Below are 13,770 nucleotides of genomic sequence, written 5' to 3' on the forward strand. Positions count from 1 at the left end.
GGGTTTTTCCTGCTTCGCACGTGCAAGTTGGCACGTCCTGACACGTATGTCACTAGCCCAGGTGTCGAGTGTCTTCCTGTTTGGCTCCCTTTCGTATATCGATGGATATACGCTGCACCAGAGGCGTGCTTTGCACTCGACATGGCATACACTTGGAAATAACGGAACACACTATAGGGTTTGACACCTTTGACCTGTTGAGGTTTGGAGACTCGGTTGGAGTCTACGAGCAATGGCCCGGGTTCGTGAGAGTGTGCTCACATGTTCGTGTCACCCTAGGCATAAAATAAAATGGTATGTTATTGTCTTCACAGGCGGTGTGCTCGTGGTGGCCGTGTGAGGCTGAGCACGTGAATGGGCAGGCCAAGTCCTCCTTTGCGTACCCCATGGGGACCATGAAGCACGACTACCTCGAGAGGAGATATGACTTGAAGTTTGAGCCTAAATAAGATAAACCTGTCGCGCCCCATTCACACTTTGGTCACCCAGGGAGAGAGTGAATGGTACAACCCCGAGTGACGTGTCGTTACTACGACTTGTTCTTTTGAGGAGCCGATGTGCCCTCTGACCTCCAGTCACTCGGAGTTAGGGAGGTCAAGGTTGCCCTTTACAGGGACCTTTGCTACTGCAGTAGTATGGATTACAATCATTTACCCCTGCGAAAGGTTTCTCCTGGCTGCGTGACACCCGCAGGTGGTTTTCTAGTTTTGTAGCATCCCCAGTTACCACATTAGAAATTGAATAACAGACGCCGGGTGCATGTCTCACAGAACTCAAGGGTTTTCCTTCGCGTACCCGAAGGAGGTAAAAAGATGAACATAAGGACTAACCAAACAGACTGACTTACTGTAGTTGTTACTCTAGAGCAGTATACACTTTTGTTCAGTTGCTACACTCTGTTGGTTGGTTCCTACTCTGTTACCTGAGCTGCTACTTTCTGTGGTTCAGTTTCTGCCTTGTTGCTCTAGTTGTTGCATTGCTACTTACTTATAGTTCTACAGTCTTATGGCACGTGCACCTACCTGACACGCACTGGTACTTTTATTTAATTGCTTCTAACTGTTCCATCTTGCTAGTTATAGTCTGGTATTTATCATACTTGTAGCATGTTGCTTACCTTTTGCTTTTCCTTAAAAATGATAATGTATGGATGGTTTGTCTCACCAGCTCGCAAGAGTACTGACCCCGTTTTATGGGGATACAGGTGAGGAGTAGACACAGCGCGATGCGACGGAGCACAACAGGAGCCTTGAGACCCACACTTTGCAGCAGATTCTGGCTTCTTCTGGTTTTAGGATTTGAGGGGTTGTACCTCTCCTTTTTATGAGACTGTCCCTTTTTGTACCCAGTCTCGTTTTGTATCATTGTAACTATTGTGGAAATGGAAGATACTTTATTTGTCTACTGTGGTTTGGTTTTCTCACTGTGACTCGCTCGGACTTGCAGCCTTTGCTTTACCCCTGTTTCCCTCCTTTACTTCCGCTAGTTGTTTTTCACTCTGTATATCCTTAAAAAAAAAAAAAAATCTCAAAAACCAAGGGTTTTTACAAGGTCGGGGTTTGGGGCGTCACAGAGATTGGTATCAGATCTGAAGTTTATAAGTGTGGTCCAAGACTTCTGCATGCATCGTCCATCACACTGTAAGTATGTTCTGAATTATTGCTTTCATTTATTTCTTAATGATTTCTGCCGTATGTAGCTTTGCATGCTTGATTAGTTACATAATTTGTTAGATGCCTGCTGATTCGAGGAATGAGCGAATGCTCGGAGCACTTATCGACTTGATTCGAGGTACAGAGGCTCTCGATCAAGCAGTTCAGCAGATTGTGCGGAGTGCCCGGATACTTGCACATCCGACACCTCCTTGTGGGAGATGTGACCAGTATCACGCGGGACAGATTTGTCCTCATGCTTTGAGCGTATGCCCCTAATATGGCCTTAGGGGGCATATTGAGGTTGAGTGTTAGCGTAAGTTAGGCGATGAACTCGCGATGGGTAACGCTGAGACCGAGGAGAATGAGGCTCCTGAGGGCGGTCAGGCACAGTCAGCAGTTGACCCAGTGGGAGATGCACAGGTTGCACCAGGTTCTCCCGAGTACACACCAGCTTCCTACTCGCGCTCTGTTTCTCCCGAGTACACGCCAGCTTCACCTCCGTGGTCTCAGGCAGTGAGTCCTCCTGAGTACACACCTGCTTCTCCTCCCCGTCCGATGCAGAGACGATACGGGAATCGGAACACCTACCGCAACTAATACACTCATAGGCAGCGGTGATTGTGTTGTTCAAATGGGAACATATGTGGTTTGAACACTGAGTCAGTGTTCATTTTGTAGATTTGCCTTGTTTTTGCATTATTGCGGAGGTTTATGCATTATAACCCTATTGTAGAAGGGTAATTTTGGCTTGTACTGAATATATATATGCATTTGCTTTTTAAGTAATGAAATTATGCTTTAACTTGTCTCATTGCTTATATGTGTCTTCTTTTGTTAAGATGGCTTGGCGCGATCATTGCGATCGTATTATGGACACCGTGAGCAACCTGGCCGAGGTTGTGGGCAGGCAGGCCAAGGCCATGCGTGCTATGGGAGAGAACATGCGAACCTCTCAGGAGCGAGAGACTCTGGTTCCTACTCCCTCTCCAGTTCCAGCGACAGCCATGCCCTACAAGCAATTCATGGCTATGAACCCTCCCTCCTTCGACGGAAAGTCTTCACCTGAGGCAGCCGAGGACTGAATACGGGAAATCGAGCGGATCTTTCGTGTGCTGCAGGTCAGTGACGACATAAAGATTGACTTCAGAAAGTATAGGCTCCGGAAGGATGCCGAGAGTTGGTGGGCGACCACCTTGGATATCAAGTTCGTAGGAGGAGCAGTCACGTGAGAGAAGTTTATAGAGGTTTTCTACGCGGCTTACTTTCCTACCCACGAGCGCAGCCGGAAGATGCAGGAGTTCCTTGACCTTCAGTAGGGGAACTCTACATTGGCGGACTACATCACAAGGTTTAGTCCTTCACGAATATGTGACCGAGAAGGAACGAGCGATGAAGTTCGCTTGTGGATTGAAGTTAGCCTTACGTCTTAGAGTGTTCATGCGTGCTCCCTCGACTCTAGAGGAAGCTTTGGAGACGGCTACACTTCTGGAGCAGGAGTGGACAGAATCCCAAAAGACTCCGCAGTCCAAAGGTAACCAGCAACAGCAAGGCCAAAAGAGTTGGTCTAAGAAGCGTTCGTTTCAGCAGAATTCGGGTGGAAAGAAGTCCGCCCCGCCAGCAAAGAGGAACCGCAACAATAACAACCGGCAGCGACAGAATCGCCAGCCCCAGCAGCAGCAGAGACAGGTGGTGGCAGCATCGGGTTGCCCGAAATGTCGAATGGATCATCCTGGCCGACCGTGTCCACGGGACCTCGGAGGATGCATCTATTGTGGCAAGATGGGCCACTACATCAAGGATTGTCAGAAGAAGCAGTCCGATGATCTAAGGAGGAACACGCCAGGAACGTCGCAGCCAGCACCTCAGCGACTTCCTCAGCAGCAGCAGCAGCAGCAGTCGTACCCGCCGCAGCAATCTTCCCAGCAGAAGACGGGTAACCAGAGGATGGTGGCAGGGCGTGCCTACGCAGCCACTATCGAGCAAGTGACCAAGGGAGAGTTGGTCCAAGGTTCTATTCCAGTTGCTGGTCATGCAACTTTTACCTTGTTTAACTGTGGTGCTTCGCATTCTTTCATAGCTTCGAGATTTGCTAGATCTTTGCCTATGTCTGCTGTGTTACTGAATTATCCGTTGGAAGTTCGTACACCGATTGGTGATCAATCCTTGTGTACTTTGTACATCCCGAGCGTAGAGGTGTCAGTGTACTTAATCTTGCTAGATATGATGGAGTTCGATATCATTCTAGGCATGGATTGGTTGTTTGAGTATCATGCTCAAGTTCTGTGCAGAGAAGGCAAGGTGGTTTTGTACCCTCCTGATCGCCCGGTTTTGGAGATCAGCCTTGCTCGACCTATTCGAGACAGTCGTATGATTTTGTTGTTTATGGTTCAGAAATATCTGCGGAATGGGGGTACTGCTTTCTTGGTCAGTATCGCCCCAGTTGACTCGGTGTTAACCCCTATTGAGGATCTGGAAGTAGTTCGGGAGTTCCCCGATGTGTTTCCTGAGGAACTGCCTGGATTACCTCCGAAGCGTGAGATCGAGTTTTGTATTATGTTGTTACCTAGAACGACTCTGATCTCAAATGCACCGTATCGTATGGCTCCGACAGAACTCGAAGAACTTAAGCGTCAGTTGGAAGAGTTGATGGAGCAAGGGTTTATCAAAAACAGTGCATCACCGTGGGGTGCACCTGTTCTGTTCATGAAGAAGAAAGACGGATCTTTGAGGTTGTGCAATGACTACAGAATGCTCAACCAAGCGACGATTAAGAACAAGTATCTGTTACCGAGAATAGAAGATCTCTTTGATCAGTTGCAGAGAGTGAAGATATTCTCGAAGATCGACTTCAGATCGGGTTATCATCAACTTCGGATCAGAGAAGAAGATGTCTCGAAGACAGCTTTTCGAACTAGGTACGGGTTGTACGAGTTCGTTGTGATGCCTTTTGGGCTCACGAATGCACCAGCAGCATTCATGGATTTGATGAATCGCATTTTCCGTCCGTTCGTGGATATGTTTGTGATCGTATTTATCGATGACATCTTGATCTACTCAGAGACCCCTGAGCATCACCGAGAGCATCTGCGTATTGTGTTGGGAATACTTCGAGAACACAGATTGTTCGCCAAGTTCTCTAAGTGCGAGTTTTGGCTTCGACGAGTCATGTTTTTGGGTCATGTGATATCCAGTGATGGTGTGTCAGTTGATCCAGCGAAGGTCAAAGCAGTGTTGGACTGGAAGCAGACTCAGTCTGTTACCGATATTCGCAGTTTTCTCGGGTTAGCTGGTTACTACCAGCGTTTCATTCAGGACTTCTCCAGGATTGCGCTTCCTTTGACGAAGCTTCTGCATAAGGGAGTCAAGTTCGAGTGGACTGACTCTTGCGAAGAGAGTTTCCAGATCCTGAAGACGAAGTTGACGACCTCTCCGGTGTTAGCTTTACCTTCTGGTAGAGGCGGTTTTGTGGTGTACACAGACGCCTCAGGTACAAGATTGGGATGCATGCTCATGCAACACGGTCATGTTATTGCGTATGCTTCGCGACAGCTGAAGATTCACGAAAGGAATTATCCGACTCATGACTTGGAGTTAGCGGCTGTGGTGTTCGCCTTGAAGTCCTGGCGACACTATTTATACGGAGATACATTCGAGGTCTTTTCTGACCATAAGAGTCTCAAGTATTTATTTTCCCAGAAGGAATTGAATATGAGACAGCATCATTGGCTCGAGTTTATCAAAGATTATGAGTTTACGTTGTCTTACCACCCTGGTAAGGCGAACGTCGTTGCAGATGCGCTTAGTCGCAAATCGAGCAGTGTTCTGGCTAGTCTGGTGTGGAGCCAGAAATTGATCGAAGATTTCGTGGCTTGGAAGTCATTCGCGATCGGAGGTGGAACGATGAGATTGTCTGGGTTGGCCATTCGATCAGAGTTCTTGCCTAAGGTTATCGAGGCGCAGAAGCGGAACGCTCAATATCAGAAGTTTGTCGACCGAGCTCGTGAAGAATGCTCAGTTTTTTGCATTGACGACAGCGACTGTATCCGCATGAAGGATCGACTTTGGGTGCCAAATGACCCTGAGTTGAGGAAGGAGATTCTTGATGAGGCACATCTGTCAAAGTACACCGTCCATCCTGGTGGTACTAAGATGTTTAAGGATCTTCAACAAAGGTATTGGTGGAACGGGAAGAAGCGTGAAGTAGCAGCGTATGTTTCGAGGTGTTTGACTTTTCAGCAAATCAAGATCGAGCACCAACATCCCGGTGGTTCCATGCAGAGGATCGAGATTCCTCAGTGGAAATGGGAGGATATCACGATGGATTTCGTGGTGAGCTTACCGCGAACTAGGCGAAAGCACGATGCGATATGGGTGATTGTGGACAGACTCACCAAGTCTGCTCACTTCTTACCTATCTGGATCAGTCAGTCGCTTGAGAGCTTAGCAGACTTGTATATCCGAGAGATTGTACGGTTACATGGTGTACCTACGTCTATCATTTTGGATCGTGATCCCAGATTCACGTCGCGACTATGGGGACAGTTGCAGTCAGCTTTGGAAACGAAGTTGAAGTTTAGTACAACCTTTCACCCTCTAACTGATGGCCAGTCAGAGAGGACGATTCAGACGTTAGAAGATATGTTGCGGGCATGTATGCTCGACTGGAAGGGTGATTGGGATTCACACTTTTGTTTGGTCGAGTTTGCCTACAACAACAGTTATCACGCTAGTATCGGGATGGCTCCGTACGAGGCTTTGTACGGGAGACCTTGCTGATCATCATCATATTGGGACGATATCAGCGATCGATCCAGTGAATCGCCAATTGTTCTTCAGCACTACACTCAGCAGGTGCAGAAGATTCGCGAACGTCTAAAGGCAGCTCAGGACAGACAGAAGAGTTACGCCGATAAGAGGCGGCGAGAGCTTCAGTTTGATGTTGACGACATGGTTTTTCTGAAAGTATCACCGACGAAGAGCGTCTTTCGTTTCGGAAAGAAAAAAAAGTTGAGTCCTAGATACGTTGGGTCGTTCAGGATTCTTGAGAGGATCGGTGGAGCAGCCTATCGGATTGAGCTACCGCAGCAGTATGCTCAAATTCATAATGTTTTTCACGTGTCAATGCTGAGAAAGTACATTTCGGACCCATCACACGTCATCCGATATGAAGATGTCGAAGTACAAGAGGACTTAACTGTGGCCGAGAGACCTGTTGAGATCATCGATCGTCGTGATCAAGTTCTGCGTACCAAGACCATTCCGTTGGTTAAGGTACGGTGGCAACACCATGGCATTGAAGAATGCACATGGGAGCCAAAGGCCAACATGAGGGAGAAATACCCTGATCTTTTTGTAGCCTAGCGTTCGTGATTTCGCGGACAAAATCTCTTTTTAGGAGGGAAGGATGTAAGCCCCACAGTTTTTCTGAAGGATTTTAAATGATATATATATTTCACGATTGAGAAATTCTTGTTTCGGCACGAGCATTGCTCGTAAATTTGGCAATTATCGTTTTCTGAGGTTCTGAATCGCGTAGATTCGCTCTACGAGGTGATTTAGGGCGAACCGCGGCGAATCAAATCTCAATACTTATGAATTATATTTATATTGTATTCATATGGGTTCGCTCCGAATTTGGAGGCTAAACGAGGAAAATATCTCGTTATTTCAAGTATTTGGCGAAAAAGGGGTATATCGGTAATTATGAGTCATACTGAGGCCCAATTTTGCCGTAATTGGGAAATTAAATATACTTTATGATAATTTAAACCTTAATTCATAAAATGTAATTTGAAAAATTAATTTTTAAATTAGTTTAGATGAGTCCATTTAAATAATCATTGAATTGAGTTTTTATATAAAAAGAAAAAGTAAATTGCAAATTCGTAAAAACCTTGAAGTGGGTTTTTGAAAACATTTTTACATGGGGTGGGTTTTGGCATTTAGAAAAGGTTTGGCATGGGCCCCACCTCAGCCCATGTCATTTTAAGGGTTTATGAAAAACATATTTACAAAAAAACCTCTTTTCAAAAGAAGATTTTGAAAAGCTTGCAAAATCCAAACCTTGGGGCCTTAAAAAGGAATTTTTTTATAAGTGGGTGGGCTCAGCCCACAATTTAGGGGAGAAGGCTGGGCGCCCCTTAGGGGGTAGCCCCTACTTGTTTCAAAAAAAAAAATTATTTAAAAAAAAAGGAGGGAATGGCAATTTTTTTTTGCTTGACCTTGACCTTGACCTTGAAAGGTCAAGGCCAACCACTCCCCTTAAATTAAGGGGAGTGGTTGGGGCCACCCTTGACCCACCCCATAGGTCCTTCTAGCTAGGGTGGGGCGTGGGAGAGGGAGGCCACCCATCTCCCCTCCTTCCCTCCCCACCCTCCATCTCTCTTTCCCCTTTTTAAACAAGGGAAGGGAAGAGAGAGAGGGTCGACACCCTCTCTCTTCTTCCTCTCTTCTCCAACTCTCTTTCCTCCCTCCTTCAAGTTGCAGTCCAGCTGGGGCAACCCAGCACCAAGGTGATTCTCCCCTTTTCATGCATTTTCTTTTTACTTCTAAATTTTTTTTTATCATGTTCGTTGTTTTTTTGTACATATTGGATGGAACGCCCCTTTGGGGGCTGGTGCTTGGAAGGGCGCTAGGCTGAGCCTTTCCAAGGCCAGCCCAGGTCCTTTTTTGGAGGCCTCGCTGGGCCCACAGCTTGTGGGCTGGGCTCCTTGCAGACCTTGCAACGAGTTCTCGGACTGACCCAAGGTTGGTCAGTCCGGGCTTCTTCCATTTTGGCTTGGGCTGCAGTTTGGGCTTGCAGCAGTCCCAGTTGGACTGCTACAGCACACGGCTTGGCAGGGTGGTCTGGGCCACTTTGAACCCAGACCCACCCGGGGTGGACCCACCTGCAAGGTGAGCCCACCATTGATAAGCCCCCACCCCCCCCCCCCTTTGTTGGCCCAAACGCACCACCCGGGTGCCTTAGCACCCGGGGGTTTTGGATTGGGTCTGACCTGCGTGGTCAAGGGCCACAGCCCTGGTCCGAGCCACCATTTGGCTCGAACCAGGGGCCTGTGCAGGCCCCCTTGCTCCCTGCCTAGGAGCAGCTGAGGGCGGGGTGCGCGTGGCACCCGAGCCACCTTCTTGGCGCACCCACATGGTAGGCGCGCCAGGCTGGTGCGTCCTGGCTCAGCCTTGGGCTGGGTTAAGCCAGGTGCTACAGACCTAGGGTCTCTAGCAGATGGCTGAACCCCCCCCCCCCCCCCCCCTTACCATTGTGGCTGCTGTGCAGCTTGTGGCTGGGCGCGCCCCCTAGGTGGCGCGCTGGCCCTTGGTGGGCTTGGTCTGGACCCACGGCTGGGTCAGACCAGGTGTGGCCTTCCCCTAGCAACCTCAGTTGCTGGGGTAACAAGGCTGGGTCTGGACCCACAGGGGTCCAGACCTTCCCTTCGGTGTGGCACCACCCAGCTCGGGTAGGCACCCCACCATCTTTGGCGCCCCTTGAGGGCTGTTGCGCACCCAGCGGGTGCATTGGTCTGGACCCACTTTTGGGCCAGACCAGAGGTGCTTGTGGGGCACATTCCCTTGTGCCCCAGCCCCCTCTCTTTGTCGGCTGGGCCTGGACCAATAGGGTCCAGGCCAAATCCGTGGGTTTGACCCACTTGGTGGTGTGGTTGGGTTAGCCGGACCCTCAAGGGTGTGGGCTAAGGCCCAACACCCTGGTCCGAACCCACGGATGGGCTCAGACCAGAGATTTTCGTGACCCAGCTGGGTCTGGTCACGTGCGGACCAGACCTCGCTTGAGGTCTTGGTTGGCCCGTTGGGCCCTGGGCTAAGCCTAGCACCCTTGTGGGCGCTCTAGGCTTAGCCGGGTGTTGGCACACCCAGGTTCGCCAGTGTGGGCTGAAGCCACTGTGGTTGTTAGCCCACTTGGACTGCCTCTGGGCGTGGACAAGGGTGGCAGGGCCCCCGTGGCCTAGCCACTTGTTCAGCCCCTCCGAGCTTTGGGTCCCCCGTTGGCACCAAATCGGCACCGGTGCTAAGGCACCCGGTAACCTTGGCACCGGTTGGGCAGCCCCTTAGTGGGCTCTGGCACGGGGTCCTGTAAACACCCCAAATTTTCCTCGTCCATTCTCAAACAACCCTCCTCGTGCAGTGCCAACCCTGTTAGGTCAGTGTAGGAGTCAAATCCCGAGTCAGTTTCAGAAAATCACCACTTTACCCATTTTTATTAGGAAAATTACCATTTTACCCCTAGGACATCCCGGACCTCAGTCAGTCGGAGTCAACCAAGCTCATTGGTCAGTTTAGAACAGTTAGAATATCAGTCATCTCAAGCTCATCCGAGCTCACAATGAACAGACCATTTTCATTTCTGACAATTCCTACCAAAATGGGATCATTTCTTCAGAAATGAGCTCATTTCTTCAGAAATGAGCTCATTTTTCACTCAAATCCAAGCCAATTGTCTCTAAGTCAGTCATTTACAGTCAATCATATTCCCCAAAGTCTAACTTGAGCTCACCGGGAGTTCAAGTGCTTCAGTTTCAGTTCAAAACCATTTCCAAGTGCCCAGGAGCCCATTTAAGCTCTTTTAGCTGAAATTGAGCCGAGTTTAGTCAGTTGAGCTAGTGTTTGAGCCTCGATTTTAGTTCACCTCAAACCCAGTTCAGGTTCGTAATTCACTTCATTCCAATGATCATTCCATACCATTTCTCTAAAAATGGCAGCTTTTCTTGAAAATTCAGTTGGAAAGGTCAGTTGAGTCAGTGTCTAGTGAGTTCATTTGAGTTCTAAAACTCTAAAACCCAGCTCAATCTAGCTCATATCAGTTTAATCCAGCTCGAACCCCAATTTTCAGTGTCACTCTAACCCAGTAGAGTCCCGAAAACCATTTCTTGAGCTATTTTGCAAATTTTATCAATTTTAATGCTTTTTAAACTCATACAGCTGCCAATCGGGGTCTAACATCTAAAATTCTCCATTTAGGGTCTGCATTTCACATGTCATTTCTCATCATTTCATATCATTTCTTAGCATTTCATAATATTTCATCACATTTCATTTCATTTTCGAAGTCCAGAACTCCAGTTTTATAAATTTCAATCCAGATTGAGTTTTAAAAGTATTCAGAAATCAATTTCAAACCTCGGGTTTCCAAAATTCACATTTTCACCCCGGGAGTCTAAATTTGAAATATTTTCTCAAGAAAAATAATCTGGATTTCATTCAAAATTAAATTTTCAAATTTTACACTGGATTTGCTTCGCAATGAGCTATTGAACTTCAAAATCTGAGCTCGTTTCAAAAACTGCCAAAAATAGCTCGTTTCGTTTTAAAAATATTTTTTCTTGAGAAAAACAATCTGGATTTATTTCAAACTCAAATTTTCAAATTCTACACTGGATTTGCTTCGCAACGGGGTATTGAACTTCAAAATCCGAGATCGTTTCAAAAACTGCCAAAAATAGCTCGTTTTGTCTGAAAATAGATTTGAAAGCATTTTCTCGAGAAAAACAATCTGGATTTCTTTCAAAATTACATTTTTAAATTCTATATTGGATTTGCTTCGCAACGGGGTATTGAACTTCAAAATCTGAGCTTGTTTCAAAAACTGCCAAAAATAGCTCGTTTCGTCTGAAATTTTTTTGAAAAGACTATTTTACCCCTCTAATCGTCAAAATGAATTTCAAAATAGGAATTTGGACCCGCTTTGAGATGGCCCATTCATTTACATTTCTATTTTATTAAAAAAATGTTTCTTTTTATTTGTTTGTTTTTGTTTTTATTTATTTTATTTTATTTTATTTTAGAGAGGAGGTGGGACCCACAAGGTGGTCACCCAAACCTCCAGCCCCACTTTCCATTTTTTTCTCATTTTTTCTTTCCCTTTTCCTTTTTCCCTCCTTTTCTTTCTTTCCTTTCTTTTTCCCTCTTCTTTCCTTCTTTCTTCCTTCCTTCCTTCTTTCCCTCTTGCCCAACCCATTTACGTGAATTCCTTTCTTTCATTAATCAAAAAAAGAAAACTTAGGAAAGAGTTTATCTTTCCCTAAGTTAAGAAAACCAAAAAGCAAAAAGGCCATACGGTTGGCCAAAAAAGGATTCAACGCATCTCTCATCTCTCTCTCTCTCTCTCTCTCTCTCCCCCTTGAACTCTCTCTTTCTCTCCCCTTTGCTGCTACAACCCACAGCAATTCTCCTTTTGGCTGCAACTTCCAGCCATTGAAGTCACTTCCAAGCTCCACGCCCAGCAGCCAGCGGCTTCCCCTTTGCAGCCACCTACCAGCTTGCAGCCACCACAAGGGGAGCACCAGCCGATTCACCTCTTCCAGCAACCTACCAGCTGCTTCTTCCTCACACAGCCCCAGCCAAGGCATCCAACAAACCCACCACCAGCTGCCATCCTCAGCCTCCGTGAGCACCTCCAGTCACCCCTTTTGGAAGCAGTTACAGCCGGCGCACCAGCCCACACCATTTCCGGCCATCTTCATTAAGTGGCAGCCGACATCCTCCAACCTCTTCATCTGACCTGCCTCAGCCCTTTGATTTATCCCCGGCCATTGCCTCTAATCACCTCTTGACAGTCACCACAGCCTTTATTGCAAGATTCCAAGGTGAGCCTCCCCTCCTTTTGGCTTGATGAAACATCATGCTGGTTTTAATTTTTCTTAGCTGCATAGGATTTTTTTTACTTGCCACCCCTTGACATGCCATGCCCAAATTCTATTTTTTTTCTAAGACGACATGAGATCGAATCAAAGATTAGATCCACAGCCATATGAGGGTCCTTTTCATGGGATCAAACCAAAGAATACCATGAGGTTTTGATTTTACATGTTGAAGCCATATAAGCGACGAGACTCATCCATTCGATGGATGGAGTCTCTCGTTTAGAGAGCTAAATCGAATATGAATCGCATCTCCCTGATTTTTTTTTTCTTAATTTTGTTATAGTTTTCATGGAGATTTCTTATTCACAAGCATCATACTTAGATTTATAACATCATCTTATATTCATTTCACTTATTTAAGTTAGTTTTATTAAAGCTTCATCTTTATTTTGCAAGTTGGATTCTAGATGTTCAGTCCAGTTGTTATTCCATGTTTGATTTCTTGTCTTTAAATCTTAAAAATATTATGGTGATGATGTTTTGTTTGTCTTTGATATTATGCCGAAAATTTGATTCAATTTGGGTTTCGAAACCCACCTAAACCGACCAAACCCTAAACCGGGTTTTCTGTCTATCTGAATTTCCAGTTTACGTTTTAGCAGACAAAAACCTCCGGCACCACCCTCGTGGGAGATTTGGATCATTCTCCAAAAATCACAGTGGATTTATAATTGAATCTACTGATGATCTGAAAATTTTGAAGGTTTTCCAAGTAGTTTTGATTTTTGAAAAAAATCGGATTTTCCAGACTCCTGGAAAAATATTTATTTTCCTTTGTCAGGGTATAGACAGACCCCAATGCATCAAGTCTGCCCAATCCGTAGCCTGTCTGCAAAAACTTTCAACATGAAAGTTGTTTATAACATAATTTCCTGTCATTTCCCAAAATTTGTGAATTTTGGGATCTGTTTCATTATTTTTCCCGGATTTTCCCTTTCTGTCAAACAGATTCCAATGTCCAGAAATCTCAGAGATTTAGGTCTCTGATAACAGTATGGCCTTTTCCAAACCATAACCCGAATTGCAATGGTGTAAAAAGATCAGATCTTCCTATGTTTGTCAGAGGCATTTTACCACAATTTCAGCCTTTTTCCCATCTGTCTGTCATTTTTCCCATGTTTTCTACCAAAACCTGTCTGTTTCCCCTAAATTCTATAGTCGCCGGATTCCGATCCGACTTGCCGGAGTGATACAGCTCCGACCATAGGTCAAAACCAGAAAGTGTAAAAGTAAAAAATACCTGCGTTACTGTTCTCTGTCACCCCATAAAATTTGAGAAAATTTTATGGAAGTTTGATATCCTAAATCTCCTTTAGAATCAACATTTTAGGCAAAAATCATAAAATTTAGGATTTTTATTTGAATTTCTATATTTAAAAATACAAAAAAAATAGATTTTTGAGCTCCATTCTGTTTTTAGGGTTATTTTAGGTGTCCATGCCAAATTTGGTTTAATTCCAAGT

This window comes from Nuphar pumila, chromosome 1 (assembly GCF_984573655.1).
Source record: "Nuphar pumila chromosome 1, dmNupPumi1.hap1.1, whole genome shotgun sequence".
Classification (NCBI taxonomy): Eukaryota; Viridiplantae; Streptophyta; class Magnoliopsida; order Nymphaeales; family Nymphaeaceae; genus Nuphar; species Nuphar pumila.